Genomic DNA, 14,274 nt, shown 5'->3' with positions numbered 1-14,274 from the left:
TTGTGACCTGCCCGCCTTGGCCTCCCAAAGTGCTGGGATTACAGGCGTGAGCCACTGCGCCTGGCCCTTGTTTTTAATAATCTACAGATTTTTTTTTTTTTTTCTTTTTGAGACAGGGTCTCACTGTGTTGCCCAGTCTGGTCTTAAACTCCTGGGCTCAAGTGATCCTCCTGCCTCAGCCTCCCAAAGTGTTGGGATTATAATCCTGAGCCACTATGCCTCTGGGCCACAGAAGAGTTTTTATTTATTTTTATTTTTATTTTGAGACAGAGTTTCACTCTTGTTGCCCAGGCTGGAGTGCAATGACGCCATCTCAGCTCACTGCAAACTCTGCTTCCCAGGTTCAAGTGATTCTCCTCACTCAGCCTCCTGAGTAGCTGGGATCACAGGCACATGCCACTACGCCCAGCTAATTTTTTATTTATGGTAGAGATGGGGTTTCTCCATGTTGGTCAGGCTGGTCTTGAACTCCCGACCCCAGGTGATCCCCCTGCCTCGGCCTCTCAAAGTGCTGCGTTTACAGGTGTGAGCCATGGAGCCTGAGCCACAAATGAGTTTTTAAATGAAAAAAGAAGGGGTGATTTTTAAGTTGTTTTATAAGAATTTACATTAAAATAGCTTAAGCTATTGATTGGCTATACATTGTTCTTTGTATGAGGCAGTTTGGTCAGAAACAAAATCCCTTTAAAAAATTGCCCTTGGGCATGGGTGCTGGTGTGGGAGGATAGGGAGAGTGAAGTCCCATATTCCTGTCTTTTCTGAACTGGATAAATTTTGCAAGTCTCACGTAGCTCAGAATGCTCTGAGCTATTTTTTTTTTTCCTTGTAACTGAGATCCAGTCGGTGCTATTTGTGGAATGTTGTGGCTAACTTCCTTATAGAAAATGTAAAAACTTGGCCGGGCGTGGTGGCTCACACCTGTAATCCCAGGACTTTGGGAGGCTGAGGCGGGCGGATCACTTGAGGTCAGGAGTTCGAGACCAGATTGGCCAATGTGGTGAAACTCTGTCTACCAAAAATAGAAAAATTATTTTCTATTTTCTATTTTTCTATTTTCTACCAAAAATAGAAATTTTTCTATTTTCTATTTTCTACCAAAAATAGAAAAATTAGCTGGGCATGGTGGTGGCGGGTACTTGTAATCCCAGGTACTTGCGAGGCTGAGGCAGGAGAATGGCTTGAACACAGGACATGGAGTTTGCAGCAAGTGGAGATCATGCCATTACACTCCAGCCTGGGTTACAGAGCAAGACTCCATCCCCCTCAAAAAAAAAAGAGAAAGGAAAATGTAAGAACAGCCGCGGTGGCTCATGCCTGTAATCTCAGCACTTCGGGAGACTGAGGCAGGTGGATTATGAAGTCAGGAGTTCAAGACCAGCTTGGCCAAGATGGTGAAACCCCATCTCTACTGAAAATACAAAAATTAGCCGGGTGTGGTGGCACCTGTAATCCTAGCTACTCGAGAAGCTGAGGCAGAGAATTGCTTGAACCCGGGAGGCGGAGATTGCAGTGAGCTGAGATCACGCCACTGCACTCCAGCCCGGATGACAGAGTGAGACTGTTTCAAAAAAAAAAAAAAAAAAAGGAAAGAAAATGTAAAAACTTCTAGTATAGAGCTGGTGTCAAGCCTCTTATCTGTCAATAACTAGATTACTAGTTTACTTCAGCTGAAATTAGTCTACTGGGAATCAAAAAAGAACTGGGGTTTAATATTGGTGTCCATAGAAATGTGGTTAAGAGTTTATTTTTTCTCCAGTACCTATCCAAGGAAATAAAAAATGTTTCAATCTGTGTTTAAACTTCCCTCATGCAAAATGCTAATAACCTTACTGTGGTCCCATAATGGTGATAGGAAAAACACACATATTTTGAGTATTTAATTTACATTAGATGGTAAATGAAAAAAAAAGACACTAAAAATATTAAAATCTGAACATATTTGAGAAGTAGCATCAGGAGAACACTAAAAGCTTTGGAAACAGGCTGAGTGGAGAGGCAGCAAGGGGCAGTATTGAATGCTCTGTATCAGTTTTCTTTCATGTAAATTGGGGATAATAACAGTACCTAGTTTATTGAGTTGTTTTGAGGATTAATTATAATGACATATGTTTGTTCAGAGTAAAAGAACAGAAAACAATATACCATGCTAACAAACAAAAAAAGCAGGGTGGTTCTATTAAAATCAGAGTTGACGTTATGATAAAAAGTATTACCAGGGATAACGAAGAACATTACATTACAATAAAGGGGTCAATTGAAGAAGACCTAGCAATCCTAAATGCATATCCACCTAAAAACAGAGCTTCTAAATATCTGAAGCAAAACACTTACAGAACTGAAAGGAGAAATATATGAATCTACAAATGTAGTTATATATATCAACTCTGTTTGTTTTTTTTTTTTTTTTTTAGTAACGAATAGAAAACATAGAGGGAAAATTAGAAAGGATATAGAAGACAACCAACATGATCTATTTATTTATAGAAAACTCCATGTAACAGCAGCAGAATACATATTCTTTTCAAGTGCAAATATAACATTCACCAAGATAGACCATATTCTAGGCCTACAAATCTCATCAAACTTAGCTGAATTGAGATAAAATAATACAATGTATGTTCTCTGGCCAAAATAAAATAGAAATAGAAATTAATTATAGAAAGATATTAAAAATCTCCAAATATTAAAAAACTAAACACTATGCTTTTAATAAAATATGAGTCAAACAAGATACCATAGTTAAAATTATAAAATATTTTGAATGAAACCAAATGAAAACAAAACCTATTAGGATTTGTGAGTGTGGCCCAAACAGCACTTGGCTGGAAAATTATAACATTAAATGCATATATTTGAAAAGAAGAAAGATCTCACATTAATGATTCAAGCTTCAATCTTAACATACTAGAAAAAAGAAGCGCAAATTAAGGCTAAAGTAGGCATAAAGAAGAAAGTAATAAAAATAAGAGATAAAATCAATAAGATAGAAAGCAGAAAAAAAAATGGAATGCAGCACTACTTCTTTGCAAAGATCAATACAACTGATAAACCTGTAGCCAGACTGATGGAAAAGAGAGAGACAGAGAGAGAGAGAGAAAGATAACATATCAATATTAGGAATAAAATTAAGGACATCATTACATTTCCTACAAATATTTTAAAAAAAGAAATATTATGAATTATTTTTTTCAATACATTTGAAAACAGATGAGCTTTGCAAATTCCTTTGAAGTCACAAACTACCAGAGTTTACTCAAGAAGAGAGAGAAAATCTGAATAACCTAATAAAATCCATAAAAGTCACAGTGAAAAATTTTTCTGCAAAGAAACCCCAGGTTGCTGGGTGTGGTGGCTCATGCCTGTAATCCCAGGAACTCCAGAGGCTGAGGCAGGAGTATTGCTTCAGCCCAGGAGCTTGAGGTTGCAGTAAGCTATGATTACGCCTCTGTACTCCCGTCTAGGTGACAGAGGATGATCCTGTCTCTAAAATAAAGAATAATAAACAAACAAAAAACCAACAAAGAAAACTCCAGGCCCAGACAGTTTGGTGAAACCTACCAAACATTTGATTTAAAGAAAAAATACTAATTCTTTTTTATTTACTTATTTGTTTTTTGAGACGGAGTCTTGCACTTTCACCCAGACTGGAGTGCAGTGGCGCGATCTTGGCTCGCTGCAAGCTCCGCCTCCCGGGTTCACGCCATTCTCCTGCCTCAGCCTCCTGAGTAGCTGGGATTACAGGCGCCCACCACCACGCCCAGTTAATTTTTTGTATTTTTAGTAGAGACAGGGTTTCGCTGTGTTAGCCAGGATGGTCTCGATCTCCTGACCTCATGATCCGTCCACCTCGGCCTCCCAAAGTGCTAGGACTACAGGCATGAGCCACCGCGCCCGGCGAAAAAAATACTAATTCTACACAAACTCCTCCAGAAAATAGAAAAGGAGAGATTATGTCCCAACTCACTTTATGGGACCAGCATTACTCTAATGAAGACCTTAAAAAAAAAGACAAGAAAACAAAATTCTAATATCTCTCATAAACAAAGATGCAAAAATTCTTAACAGTAATTTTTCCTTCTAATCAATGGAATCCCAGGTATTACAGAATTAAATTCAGCGATATGTAAAAAGTAATAGATCATGTCCAAGTGAGTTTATTCTAGGAATTTCAATTTAGTTAAAAAATTTAAAATGCATCAAAATAATATACCACATTGACAGATGAAAAATCGTATGACCATCTCAATTGATGCATAAGATATATGTATGCATTTTTTTCATGTTACTTTTTTCTTTTTTTTTTAATTAACTTTTATTTTACGTTCAGGGGTACATGTGCAGGTTTGTTACATAGGTAAACTTGTGTCATGGGGGTTTGTTGTACAGATTATTTCATCACCCAGTTATTAAGCCTTGTACCCATTAGTTATTTTTTGTGATCCTCTCCCTCCTCCCACCCTCCACCGTCTAATAGGCCCCCATTTTTGTTGTTCCCCTCTATGTTTCCATGTGTTCTCATCATTTAGCTCCCACTTATAAGTCAGAACATGCGGTATTTGGTTTCCTGTTCCTGCGTTAGTTTGCTTAGGATAATGACCTCTAGCTCCACCCACGTCCCTGCAAAGGACATGATCTCATCCTTTTATATGGCTGCATAGTGTTCCATGGTGATATGTACCACATTTTCTTTTTTTTTTTTTCCTTCAGGAGGATGTTTATCGTGTTTGAGATGATACATCAGGTGCTCTCTGAGTTACAAAGGGTAAAAGGAAATCCTCTCATTACAAACTGACAAAGGTAAATGTACCACATTTTCTCTATCCAGTCTATCTTTGATGGGCATTTAGGTTGATTTAATGTCTTCTTTGCTATTGTGAATAGTGCTGCAATGAATATACACATGTATGTGTCTTTATAGTAGAATGATTTATGTTCCTTTGAGTGTATATCCTGTAATGGGATTGCTGGGTCCAATGGTATTTCTATTTTTAGGTCTTTGAGGAATCACCACACTGTCTTCCACAATGGTTGAACTAATTTACATTCCCACCAACAGTGTATGCTTTTTTTCATTTAGCTGTTTTTTAATTTTAAATTTATTTTAATCAATGAGAACATTTAAAATAGTATTACTAGACATAAAAAGACAGTGCCCTGTCCCTTTTGATTTTTGCTTTCTTGAAAACCATTACAGCCGGGTGCAGTGGCTCAGACCTGTAATCCTAGCACTTTGGGTGGCCGAGGCCAGGGGGCTTGCCTGAGCTCAGGAGTTCGAGACAAGCCTGGCACATGGCAAAACCTTATCTCTACTAAAAATACAAAAAATTAGCCAGGTGTGGTGGTGTGCACCTGCAGTCCCAGATACTCAGGAGGCTGAGGCATGAGAATCAATTGAACCCAGGAGGTGGAGGTTGCAATGACCCAAGACTGCCCCACTGCACTCCAGCCTGGACCACAGAGTGAGACTCAGTCTCAAAACAAAACAAAACAAAAAACCATTACAATTGTTTTCAATTTTTAGCTGTTTTGTTTTTGGTTTTAGCTTTTTTATTTACCTTTGTGTTTGTAGATAACATGTTTACTAACGTTTTATTAAAAATTATTTTTCTTTTCTTTTTTTTTTTTTTTGAGGTGGAATTTAGTTTTGCTCTTGTTGCTCAGGCTTAAGTGCAGTGGTGCAATCTTGGCTCACTGCAACCTCTGCCTCCAGATTCAAGGGATTCTCCTGACTCAGCCTCCTGAGTAGCTGGGATTAGAGGGCCTGCCACCACACCCAGCTTATTTTTTAATTCTATTAATTAATTTATTATTTATTTTTGAGATGGAGTCTCACTCTGTCACCCAGGCTGGAATGCAGTGGTGCTATCTCTGCTCACTGCAACCTTTGCCTCCCAGATTCAAGCAATTTTCCTGCCTCAGCCTCCTGAGTAGCTGGGATTATAGGTGCTCACCATCATGCCTGGCTAATTGTTTTTTTTTTTTGCATTTTTTTTTTGTAGAGGTGGGGTTTCACCATGTTGACCAGGTTGGTCTAGAACTCCTGACCTCATATGATCCACCCTCCTCAGCCTCCCAAAGTGCTGGGGTTACAGGCGTGAGCCACCATGCCTGGCCATATTTCAACTTTAGACATTATTAATTGGTTTTCTATTAAGGAAGATGAGGACTTTGTTCTTTTTCTCAAACTCTCTCTCTCACACACACATTCAGATACATACTTCTCCATGTCTCACATGTTCCCTAAAAAGGGTATGTTTTCGGCCGGGCGCGGTGGCTCATGCCTGTAATCCCAGCACTTCGGGAGGCAGAGGCGAGCGGATCACTTGAGGTCAGGAGATCGAGACCAGCCTGGCCAACATGGTGAAACCCCATCTCTACTAAAAATACAAAAATTAGCCGGGCATGGTGGTGGGCACCTGTAGTCCCAGCTACTCGGGAGACTGAGGCAGGAGAATTGCTTGAACCCAGGAAGTGGAGCTTGCAGTGAGCTGAGATCGAGCCACTGCACTCCAGCCTGGGTGACAGAGCAAGACTCCGTCTCAAAAGAAACAACAACAAAAAAGGGTATGTTTTCATTCGATAAATAATTATGTTTATGTTATTATGTGACAGCTCATTATTTTCAGCTAAGTCACATAGTGACTTACATTACTTGTTCAACTAGTTGTCTATTCTAGTTAGTAATGTTCAGTGTTAGTGTTTTGTTTCTGTTGTTTCTTAGGCTCCAACCACTAATTTATCCTCAAACTGTACCTACGACTGAAAAATCTTTTCTGAATAGCCTCACACATCACATACTCATTTTTATTTTCTTTGGGGGGATACCCTTTCTTTTATCTTCTTGATCCTGTTTGGACTGGTTGTTTTCTAGGAATTTTGAACAATTGTCGTTTTGAATTTCTATTCACCATGATCCCAGATTCTTTCTTTCTTTCTTTCTTTTTTTCTCTCTCTCTCTCTTTTTTTTTTTTTTTTTTGAGATGGAGTCTCGCTGTGTCACCAGGCTGGAGTGCAGTGGCGTGATCTCGGCTCACTGCAACCTCCACCTCCTGGGTTCAAGCGATTCTTCTGCCTCAGCCTCCTGAGTAGCTGGGACTACAGGTGCCTGCCACCATGCCCGGCTAATTTTTGTAGTTTTAGTAGAGACAGGGTTTCACCATGTTGGCTAGGATGGTCTTGATCTCTTGACCTCGTGATCTGCCTGCCTCGGCCTCCCAAAGTGTGGGATTACAGGCGTGAGCCACCACGCCCAGCCTCTCTTTTTCTTTTCTTTTATGCTTTTCCTCCTTTGCTCTTATGTTGGCTCTTTCTCTCTCTGCTGTCCTGCTGGTTTTATTTATTTAAAATTTCATAACTGTCATTTTATGGGTACAGTTGTCTCTCTGTGTCTGCAGGGCATTGGTTCCAGGACCTCCCCACAATCCTGCCTCTGGCAGATACCAAAATCCCCAGAACTCAAGTTCCTTATAGAAAATGGCATAGTATTTGCATATAACCCACTTACATCCTTCCAATATACTTTAACTCATCTGTAGATTACTTATAATATCAAATACAGTGTAAATTGCTATACAAATAGTTGTTATACTGTACTTAAAAAATTGCATTTTTTATTGTTATATTGTTATTTTTTGTTTTCTATTTTAGCTTGTTAAACACACTTTTAACCTCGAAGTTATTTATTTTTTTCTGAGTATTTTTGGTTCATGGTTGGTTGAATCTGCAAATGTGAAATCTGTGGGTACAGAAGGTGGACAGTATTTGGGGTAGAAGTCAAGATAAAAATGTGAATTTTAACAAAAATGAAAAAAAGAAGAAAAAAGAAACAAAACAAAAAGAATAAGAAAAAAACAAACAACAAAAACAACAAAAAAATAAAAAATGTGGATTTAATATGTATGTAACTGGACCAAATTTGTTAACTTTTCTTTTTTTTAATGATCAAGGGTATATAATACTTAGGGGTTGGGCCTGCCTGCCTTCTCTCCCTCCCTCCCTTTCCAGAGAGAGGGAGGGGCAGAGTAGGACCCCTGAGACACCCTCCCTGATAGCTTATTAATTTTTCATAGATTTTGTTTGAAATACCCTAGACAGTTGTCCCTATGAGTCATGCTTAAAATACTTTATCTTTCATATGACATTCAGTAAATAAGGATGAACTCATGGGAGATTTAGGTATAAGCTAAATTTTAGCTTTTCAGACCAATCTGAATAGCTGATTCTCTGATATAAAAGTATAAGATGTCCAGTCATCCTCTTTGTACATGGTGAGCCTTTTTTGTTTTATATTTTCCTTGTATCACAAAAATTTATTTAGGACATTTTAAAATAACGTAGTGAGATAGTAATGTTCTATATTAGCATGGTGTCTTTTATCCAGAAGGTTTGCCAAGTACTTTGTAACTTGAAGTAGAGATTGTTTTGTTCTTGATTTAAAAGCACCTCATTCTGAGATGAAATATTATTATTTTATGAGGCACAGCTGTACAAAATAGTATTTTAATGAAAGAAGCAGTCTTTTATGGAACTCTGAGAATCAGATGAGTATGCTGACACATAATTCACTAGGCTCTTTGAGTTTCTTGTAGGATGGCATCTAAATTTTGTTGGACAACTGATTGGATTTCCTACTTTGAGTTATGGAAAAGTGCCATCATTTAATTTTTAATAACATGTTTCATAGCATTCCATACCTGAAATTAGCATCTACAAACTAACCCAAATGGGGAGTCTCATGAAGACTGCCCAAAAGTTAGAGGCACAAATAAATGAAAGATTTTGACATAAAAGTTATTGTAATATTTATTATATTTTTAGTTTCCAAAGTAATAGAAATGCCAAGATTGTGTCAAGAATATTCTGAAAAATGAATAGGATGCTAACAGTTATTTTGACTCCTTATGGTCATTAGTACAGATTAACAGGGAAATAGATTTAAGAACACTATAAAGATTGTGTTTACCTGGACAGTAAATCTTGCTAGACATAAATTTTCATCTTTAGTAAGAGATTCAAAATAGTTATTTCATATACATATTACTAACTTTTAAAAATCCCAAGTTAATCCCAGTAACATAGAGCCAAGTAAGGTAGCAATACCCGATATTCTATTTTGTAGACTACTATTTCATTTCTAAATATAGCAACACTGCTTATTTGGCAGTCAGAGTTCTGGCAACCCAACCTAAACATGCAGCTGAGACTCTAAACATAAATTAAAAAGGGCCCTGAGTGGTCACAATAGATGTCAAAAAAGCCAGAACTTTATTGAGGTAGAGACATGCCAGCCCTCACATTTAGCAGATATTCCATTCCATAACTGTTTATAAAAACAGAAAGGCTGCTATCATGAAGCACATTGACAGCAGAGTCTGCATTAGTTTAGCAAGATTTCCAAACATGAACAAACAAACTTGTTTTGCTGTTAACTACTATCCAATGCGAAAGTCATTCCTGTTGAACTTAACCTTTTTTATTTTTTATATTTTTGAGATGGTGTTTCATTCTTGTTGCCGAGGCTAGAGTGCAATGGCATGGTCTCGGCTCACTGCAAACTCTGCCTCCTGGGTTCAAGTGATTCTCCTGCCTCAGCCTCCCGAGTAGCTAGGATTACAGACTCCCGCTACCACCCCTGGCTAATTTTGTATTTTTAGTAGAGACGGGATTTCTCCATGTTGGGCAGGCTGGTCTCGAACTCCCAACCTCAGGCGATCTGCCTGCCTCAGCCTCCCAAAGTGCTGGGATTACAGGCATGAGCCACTCCTCCCGGCCGTACTTAACTTTTTCAACCATACTGAATTTTTCTTGGGTCAAATAAGACTACCAACTCACATCAACTTAACAGCCAGCATGAATTGAAAAGCTCAAGGTCATGTCAGAAATCTTTCAAAACTCATAGGTTAGGAAATAGAATGATAATGCCTTACATAACTGATGGCAAATTTATTCACTCAACAAACATTGTATTGGGTGCATACTATGTGCTCGGTGCTGTTCTACTGAAGAGGATACATTAGTAAACAAAATCCTTGACCTCATGAAACTTATATTCTAGCAGAAGGAGGTAGAAAATAAGCATAATAAATTAACAAATGATATAGGGTGTGAAGTTCTTAAGCATTATGGCAGGGTAGAGGGAGATAGATTAAGCTGTGGGGGTGGGAATGTCCCTGGTATGTTTGAGAAACTATGAGAAGGCCCATTTCCTGGGCAGAACAATGGGGAGGCAATCCAGTCAGTGAGGTGAGAGGGCATGCCATCGTGTACACCTTTTTTTTTTTTTTTTTGAGACAGAGTCTCACTCTGTCACCCAGGCTGGAGTGCAGTGGCCGATCTCTGCTCACGGCAACCTCCACCTTCCAGGTTCAAGCGATTCTTGTGCCTCAATGTGCTACCATGGTCCAGCTAATTTTTGTATTTTTAGTAGAGGTGAGGTTTCACTGTATTGGCTGGGCTGGCCTCGAACTCCTGACCTTGAGTAATCTGCCTGCCTTGGCCTTCCAAAGTGCTGGGATTACAGGCATGAGCCGTAATGTACCGGCTGATCATGTACACTTTGTAGGCCATTGTCAAGATGCTTTTACTTGGAGTGTGATGCTGGAGAGGTCATGGGGTGGTGGGAGCGGGGATTGAGATGTCTGAGATACTTCTTCAGAAGGATCACTATGGCTGTGGTGTGAATGGAGAATAGATGATAAGGAATCTAGGATGAAAAGAAGAACACAGTTGGCAGGCAACTGTAGTAATTCAGATGAGAGTTTATAAAGCTTCCAAACATATTAAATATTTTATTATAAACTTAAGAGTCTAAATCTATGCTGATATTGAAGGTAATGACCACACATTCTTAATTCTTATACAAGGCATGAGATTCTTTTTTCTTTTCTTTTTTTTTTTTTTTTGAGATAGGGTCTTGTTCTGTCACCCAAGCTGGAGTGCAGTGGCAGCATCGCTGCTCACTGCAACCTCCGCCTTCCAGGTTCAAGCGATTCTTGTGCCTCAGCCTCCCAAATAGCTGGGACTACAAGCACCTGCCACAATGCTGGCTAGTTTTTGTATTTTTAGTAGATGGGTTTCGCCATGTTGGCCTTGCTGGTTGCAAGCTCCTGACCTCAAGTGATACACCTGCCTCGGCCTCCCAAAGTGCTGAGATTACAGGCGTGAGCCACCGTGCCTGACCGGCATGAGATTCTTTTTTTTTAATTTTTGAGATGGAGTGTCCATCTGTCACCCTGGCTAGAATGCAGTGATGCGATCTCTGCTCACTGCCACCTCTGCCTCCCAGGTTCAAGGGATTCTCTTGCCTCAGCCTCCTGAGTAGCTGGGATTACAGGCACTTGCTACCACACCCAGCTAATTTTTGTATTTTTAGTAGAGATGGGGTTTCACCACGTTGATCAGGCTGGTCTCTAACTCCTGACCTCAGGTGATCCACCAACCTCGGCCTCCCAAAGTGCTGAGACTCAGGTAAGAGCCACCATGCCTGGCTATGAGATTCTTCTGCAAGAGTGTCTGCCCCGCACATGGCACTTTCCCATGGAAGCTACCCATGCCCAAACCTTGCATCAGCTCAACTGTTTTGGACAAAGTGACCTCGTCGTTTCCCTCCTTCCAGCCTTGCATTGATTGACTAGAGAGGGAATTGGACTCAAGCACAGTCAGCCATGGCATGCTAGTCCTTCAGGAGTAGGCCAGGGAAAAAAGGCTCCATCTAAATATTTCTGTGCTGATTCAACCAGATTCTTCTCAGGGATTTAACTGAGAAGAATAAAAAGAAAACTAATTGATAACAGTAAGAGAAGGGGTCAGACAGGAGCAGATATGTTAACAGTGGAATGTTAGAGTAAGAAAAATTCTTGAAGTCCTGCTTCTCAGGTCCCTAGGGAAGTTTAAAAATCTGAATGGCCTTCTAGTTTCTGGCTCTGTGAGGCAGATTCTAAGTGATTCCTGCTTTCCCTGAGTTCCATGTATGCGTTAACTTGTATTGCTATCCCTCCTCACGTTACACTACTTGGGGCAAACTGAATACATCTCTATTCCTTACATGTAAAGAGCCTAACAGAAATTATAACCACTTGTGTTAACAGTCTTCTTGCATTTGTAATCATCTATCAATGATTTTAGGCTATCACACATTGGGAAAGATTTTCACTGTCTACATCACTAATGTGTAGTGGAGAAGAACATGGAATTTGAAGCTAGCCTACCTGAGTTCAAATACTAGTTGTGTGATCTTGGGCAAGGAATTTAACTTGTCTTTCTGTTTCCATATCTGTTTTTCTTTTCTTTTCTTTTCTTTTTTTTTAAAGAGATAACATACTACTTAGAGTTGTTGAGAAGATTAAATGAGTGAATACTAAAATCTCTCAGACAGTGCCTGGTGCATAATAAAGACTCAGGAGGCATCATCATCCAATGATGAAACAAGCCATTATTTCTAGATGATAAAAAATTCTCTGGGTGACTACTATCATGAGTTGGTTAACTGCTATTAGTTAGGGCAGTGGTATTTTTTTAAAAAAAATTACTTAGATTCCTTCAAAATAGGTAATTCCTATACTCTATTGGCATATTTCATAAAGGTCTCATTACACTTTTTTTTTTTTTTTTTTTTTGGTGACAGCTGACCATTTAGTAGAAACGAGTGTTTACACAGTTGTGTAACAACTAGAAATGGCTATGTTTTCTTTCTCCCGAACCCCAAGCCTATTCCTTTAGGCATGCAGGTAACTGTCCCCCGCCACCTCCCATTTCTCCTCATTCCACCCGGAAACCGGAAACCCTGACTAAGGAACGAAGAAGTCCTACAAAGAGGAGGTCTCAAGTACCAATCTGCAGCCATTTGATTATGGCAGATAGGTCTGATGCTAAAAACAGTTTATGTCTAGCAGAGCCCAATTCCACAGGAATCCAAGCTCCAAGGCTGGGAGGCAGCAGGTGCTGGGGACAAGCTCACTGCTGAGAGTTGGTCTGGAGGACCCACTGGAGGATCTCATGGCGGTGCAGACCCTGGACCGCATTGTCGTAGATGATGTTCACGCTGGTGCAGAGGGGCTGCTGCTGCGGCTATGTCACCGGACAAGCAACCAGCCCTCCCGCCGCACAAAGCAGCAGCAGCAGCAGCAGCAGCAGCAGCAGCAGCAGCAGCAGCAGCAGCAGCAGCAGCAGCAGCAGCAGCCTCAGCACAGCCCAGGAATGAGTGTGCTTCCCGGGGAGTGGCTTGCGGAGGCAAGAGTCAGACTTAGATTTCGGTGCCTGATTTGTTTCCCTCTTAGGTTTCATCTCCTGTTCCCGCTTGGCTGCTTTGAGGGCATCATACTCGTTTCTCCCGCGCTCCTTCTCTTCCGCGTTCTCCCGCTTCCGCGTTTCCCTCTCCTGAGCTTCCTTAGCTGCCTGCTTGGCCTCAGCTTCTCCTCTGCCTCTCCTTCTACTTCCGGCCCCGCTGCCTCTCCCACTCCTGGTCTGCCTGCACGGCCTTTCTGTGCTGTGTGTGACGCCTTGTTTGCACACTGCTTCCATGGCTTCTCCCACCCAAGCAGTCGCCTGCCACCTTGGCCAGGCCAGGATCCAGAGGTTATCCTTCAGGTCCAGCCACTTCAGGTTCTGGAGCTGAGCAAAGCTGACAGGCAAGGTGAGCAGCCTGTTGTTGAGGAGAGCGAGGCCCTGGAGGTTGACCAAATGACCAGAGTCCGCTGGCAGCTGCTGCGGTTTGTTCTTTCTGAGGTCTAGCTTCGCCATGTGTGTGAGGCCACAGAAATCTGACGGTAGAATAGTCAGTTTATTACAAGACAGATCCAGTGTGGTGGTCTTTGGAAGGGCAGCCAGTTCCTTGACCGGGACTTCATTAAGGTCCAGTTCGTTGCCGCCTAGCTGGTGGCAGAGGTTCCCGCCTTCGCTACCTGCCTTGGTCATGGTGAAGCTGGCTGAGCTGACCTGGCTCTGGGGTTCCGACCAGCAAGGGAAAGGAGCTGAAATGCCGCTGGTCATTCAGCGGGGCCCCCACGCAACCCACCACGCCTGAGCCCTCCGTGCCTACACCCTGTTAATTGTAGAGAAACAGATATCTAGGGAAAGGAGAAACAGGCAGTCATATCTGTAGAGTGCCTGCTGTATACAGGAAGGAAATTGTGTTTGGTACTGGGGAAGGTGATACTATTGCAGAAAAACTGAGTTCTCGACACACGACCGGGAAAATTTATGCACACAGACACATTGTAAGGTTTATTGGGTGAAAAGTAAAAAAGGAAAGAGGAATTCTCCGCAAAGTGAGAAAGA

General features: G+C 40.9%; 1 pseudogene; it reads right to left on the bottom strand.

The window, feature by feature from the left end:
• Positions 1-12,951: 12,951 nt before the first annotated feature.
• LOC112623803 lies at positions 12,952-13,911 on the bottom strand (annotated as a pseudogene).
• Positions 13,912-14,274: the final 363 nt, after the last annotated feature.

Source organism: Theropithecus gelada, chromosome 4 (genome assembly GCF_003255815.1).
Source record: "Theropithecus gelada isolate Dixy chromosome 4, Tgel_1.0, whole genome shotgun sequence".
Lineage (NCBI taxonomy): Eukaryota > Metazoa > Chordata > Mammalia > Primates > Cercopithecidae > Theropithecus > Theropithecus gelada.
This window is presented reverse-complemented; position numbering and strand designations above follow the sequence as displayed.